This window comes from Ictidomys tridecemlineatus, chromosome X (genome assembly GCF_052094955.1).
Source record: "Ictidomys tridecemlineatus isolate mIctTri1 chromosome X, mIctTri1.hap1, whole genome shotgun sequence".
Lineage (NCBI taxonomy): Eukaryota > Metazoa > Chordata > Mammalia > Rodentia > Sciuridae > Ictidomys > Ictidomys tridecemlineatus.
The window spans coordinates 37,621,760-37,626,815 of record NC_135493.1 but is presented as its reverse complement, the minus strand read 5'-3'; the positions used below and the strand labels follow the sequence as shown (position 1 = coordinate 37,626,815).

At 36.3% G+C, this 5,056-nt stretch overlaps 1 non-coding gene across 1 annotated transcript; it reads right to left on the bottom strand.

Moving 5' to 3' along the window:
* Positions 1-4,653: 4,653 nt before the first annotated feature.
* Trnav-cac (transfer RNA valine (anticodon CAC)) lies at positions 4,654-4,726 on the bottom strand. Its single transcript has one exon. It is a non-coding gene; the product is annotated as a tRNA-Val (tRNA).
* Positions 4,727-5,056: the final 330 nt, after the last annotated feature.

Below are 5,056 nucleotides of genomic sequence, written 5' to 3'. Positions count from 1 at the left end.
CTGCAAAAGAACATAACAATCCCAAATGCTTATGACCCCAGTAAAGGGCTTAGAAATATGTGAAGCAGAAACTGATAGAACTGGGCTGAGTTCAGTTGGTAGAGTACTTGCCTCACATGCATAAGGCCCTGGGTTCAATCCCTAGCACCACGCACACACACACACACACAAAAAAAAAAAAAACTGATAGAAATAAAAAGATAAATAGACAAATACATAATTATAGTTGCACATTTTAACAATTATCCCTCAATAATTAGTAGAGAAACAAAAATTTGGCTAAGATATAATCAACTCAAATAATGTTAGTTATCAGTAAATGTAACTAACATCTCTAGAACATTCTAGACGATATATTCTTCTTAAGTGGATATGGAACATTCATCAAGGTAGGCTGTCTTCTTGGGAATAAAATGATTATGAATAAATTTGAAAGGATTCAGGTGATATAAATTATGTTCTTTGTTTTTAAATTTTTTTTAAATATTTTTTTTTTAGTTTTAAGTGGACACAGTATCTTTATTTTACATTTATGTTGTTCTGAGAATTGAACTCAGTGACTCATGTATGCTAGGGGAGCATTCTACTGTAAAGGGATTCGGCAGAGCGTTGGAGGGAGAGACCACACAAGAGACTTACTTCATGCAATTGCAGGGGGGGATTTATTGGGGATCCGTTCCAGCGCACTGGGGCTCTGTGCTCACTCAAGAAGGGAGAGCAGCCCAGAGCCCAGAGCAGAGGTCAAGCAGAGCTTAAGTACACTTTTTGGAGAGGGCGGTGGGCTTTGCATACATCAGAACAAATCAACATGAGGCGCGGGAAAATTGAACAACAACTCTGGGACAGTATTAGTACATTCATTGGCGGGAACAATCTGGGCAGGGGTGATTGGTCATTTCTAAGCGGGGTACACATTTAAACTGATTGGTTTTGGAGCCTAGATGCTTACGTGCTAAGTTACCTGGAGCCCTTAGTTATTAAACAACCAGGGAATCAATGGAGATATTTACTGGGCAGTTCCCGCATTGTCCTAACAACTTACAGAGATTACAGGTTCCAGGAGTAGCAGAGGAATTGTAACAATAGACTTTTTTAATTGTAACAATTGTCTTACTTTTTATCCCAGGCCTTGTAATCTAGAAGCTTTACATTGCCCAGTCTTTTACACTTTAACTCAAGCTTTTGCAGCTTGGAACCGGCTTAGAAATTTTACCTTTACACTACCACCGAGCCACAACCCCAGCCCCAAATTATGTTCTTTGTCTACAATGGAATTAATGGAAATTAATAACAGAATTATCTAAAAAATTTCCCAAATACTTGAAAACTAAGCAATACAGTTTTTAATAACTTGTAAGTTTAAAAAAAATCAAAGGAAATTTGGAAATTATTTAGAACTGAGTGAAAATTGAAGCATAATATATTACAATTTGTGGTTTGTAGCCTGAAGTAGATTGAAAAGTTCTTAAATCAATAACCTCAGCTTCCACTTTTAAAAACAGGAAAAAGGAAGACAAATTAGACCTGAAATAATCAGGAAAAAAAGAAATGATGAATGTTGAAGTAGAAGTCAATAATACAGGGAACAGGATAGTAATGAAACCGAAACCCAAATCTTTGAGATCAAAGGAATTGATAAACCTCTAGGCTGAGTGATCAGGGAAAAAAAAGGAAGTAAGAAAACCATAAATTTCTAATATCAAGAACAGAAAGAGCACAGAACTACATATTCTATTTTTATTGAAATTCTATTAATAAAATGTTAATTATAACACTGTGTCAGTACATTAGACAAATAAAATTTACAAACTTTTTTTTGTGTGTGTGGTGCTGGGGATGAAATTCAGGGCTTTATGTGCAAAGGCAAACACTCTACCAACTGAGCTATATCCCCAGCCCAATCTATAAACTTTTTGAATGACAAACTATCAAAACTCCCTCAAGAAGAAACAGATAATATGAATAGCTATATATTTATTACAGAAATGGTATTTGTAGTTAAAAACCTTAAATAGGGCTGGGGTTGTGGCTCAGTGGTAGAGTGCTTGCCTGGCATGTGTGAGGCCCTGGGTTTGATCCTCAGCACCACATATAAAAAAATAAAACAAAAGATCCATTGACAACTAAAAACAAATTAAAGAAAGAACTTTCACACAAATATATTTTTATGGGCTGGGGTTGTGGTTCAGTGATAGTGCGCTTGCCTAGCATGTGCAAGGCCCTGGGCATGATCCTCAGAACCAATGAAAAGAAATAAATAAAATAAAGAAATAGTGTCGAACTACAACTAAAATAATATTTTTAAAAATATATTTTTAGACCCAAATACTTTCACTGGAAAATCCTACCAAATATGTAGGGAATATATAATATCAAATCAACTGCAAATTTTCTTCTAAAAATCGAATAAGAAGGAATATTTCAGGCTGGGGTTGTAGCTCAGAGGTACAGCACTTGCCTTGCATTTGTGAGGAAATGGGTTTGATTCTCATCAAACCCATGTATAAATAAATAAAATAAAGGTCCATCCTCAACTTAAAAAAAAATCTTCTTTTCAAAAATTCTTAAGAGAATCACAGGGAAAATACGTTTGCAAATCATATTTCTGAGAAATTACTTGTGTCCAGAATATATCAAGAACTTTCAAACCTCAATAAAAAGAAAAATAAGCAACTCAATTAAAAAATGAACAATGGGTGAGGAAAAATTTGTGCTTGTATAAGCTGTTTGTTGGTATGTAATTTGAGATGCCTTTTTGGAGGGTGATTTAGTAGAACTGAAAAAACATTTAAGTGTGCTTTATTCAGTATGGAGATTCCTCAGAAACTTTGGAATAGAACGCCATTTGACCCAGTTATCCCACTCTTCAGTCTATACCCAAAGGACTTAAAATCAGCATACTACAGTGATGCAGTATAAACATCATGTTTATAGCAGCTGAACCCACAATAGCTAAACTATGGAACCAACATAGAAGCCCTTCAATAGATGAATGGATAAAGAAAATGTGGTATATATACACAATGGAATATTGCTCAGCCTTAAAGAAGAATGAAATTATGGTATTTGTAGGTAAATGGATAGAACTAAAGAATATCATGCTAAGTGAAATAAATCAATCCCCAAAAAACAAAAACTGAATGTTTTCTCTGATAAGTGGATGCTGATCCATATTGGGGGGTGGGTAGGGAAGAATGAAGGAAATTTGGTTTGTGTACAGGAGAATGAGGGCAGGATGGGGCTGTGGGGATGGGAAGGATAGTAGAATAATATAGACATTATTACACTATATACATGTACGATTACACCATGGTGTGACTCTGCACCATGTACAGCCAGAGGAATGAGAAGTTGTGCTTCACTTGTGTACAATGCATCAAAATGTATTCTACTGTAAATTTAATTTTTTTTAATATTTATTTTTTAGTTCTTGGCGGACACAGCATCATTGTTTGTATGTGGTGCTGAGGATCGAACCCAGGCAGCACGCATGCCAGGCAAGCGCGCTACCGCTTGAGCCACATCCCCAGCCCCTCTACTGTAAATTTAAAAAATAATTAATTTTAAAATGTGCTTTATCCTTTAATGTAGCAAGCCCTTTGTTAACTACTATATTTTTTCTTAAAAAGTCTGTCCAAGGGTTGGTGATACAGTTCAGTTGGTAGAGTACCTGCCTTGAATGCATAAGGTCCTGGGTTCAATCCCCAGCACCACACACACACACACACACACACACACACACACACACACACACAAAAGAAGTATACCCAAGTAAATAAATAGGCATGTATACAGATATTTACTGAAATATTATTTATGATATCAGAAATAAGCACAATCTTAGTGTCCAGTATTAGAAGAATGGTGAATAAACTGTGATTCATCCATCATCATTCATATCACACTAAACTATATATAGCTGCTCAAATGAAGTAATGATATGTGCTTGACATGGAAAGAAATCTGAATCCCATGAGTAGATAGAGAATGCAATTTGCAGAACAAATGCACAATGTCATCCTAAAGCCATGTGAAGTCATGAAGCTATGTATATATGAAACTTTATTTTAACAATCGAGAATGACACACACCAGGCCAGGCACCGTGGCACCCACCTGTAATTACAGCAGTTTGGGAGCCTGAGGTAGGAGAAGAGAGAGAGAGAGAGAGAGAGAGAGAGAGAGAGAGAGAGAGAGAGAGAGAGAGAGAGAATGAATATGACACATATCAGACTTCTTACCAAAAAGTAGAGGAAGGTGAAGATAGATGACTGTGAAGGGGGCTTTATATACTATATATTTGTAGTAACGGTTTTGAGATAAAATTCACATAATATATTCGCACATTTAACATATGCAATCCGATGATTTTTAAAAATATTCACAGGAAACCAGGTTTCTGAAGGTAAGTGTCTTACTCTAGATCACAGCTAATAAAGAGAGAGCTGAGATTCAAATAACTGCATTCTGGCTCCAAAGCCCATTCCCTTAGTCAATATGCTACACTGCTAGTTACAATGGCCTTCTGGTAAGGATATTCTCTACAACCAAGATAGCATGGTCAATCTCATAGCAGTGACGACAAAGGTATATTAGTCTGTTGAGGCTTCCAGCTCTATTCTTTTATCAGACTACATTGTGTGTGTGTGTGGGAGGGGGGTGCTGGGGATTGAACCCAGGGCCTTGTGCATGTGAGACAAGCACTCTACCAACTGAGCTATATCCCCAGCCTCTGTATGTGCTTCATATGCTAGTGTACTAGCTGACATTGGAACAGACATGGGGCTACCACCAGTCCTTGCATTCTTTGTTCAAAGTTTTGAATACACCACTGTAGTAGAATCATCACTTCTACCAGGGCATAGTACTAGCAAATAGTTAGCATTGACCCTTTCATCCTCCTTGAACTGGAATCTGGCCGCCCAATTAGTGCTCCTTCATAGACGCATCAGTCCTTTAATTACCTCAGTGAGGTAAACTTTTTTTTTTTTTTTTTTTTAATTTTTTTTTTTTTAATTTTTTATTTTTTTTTTATTTTTTTATTGGTTGTTCACAAC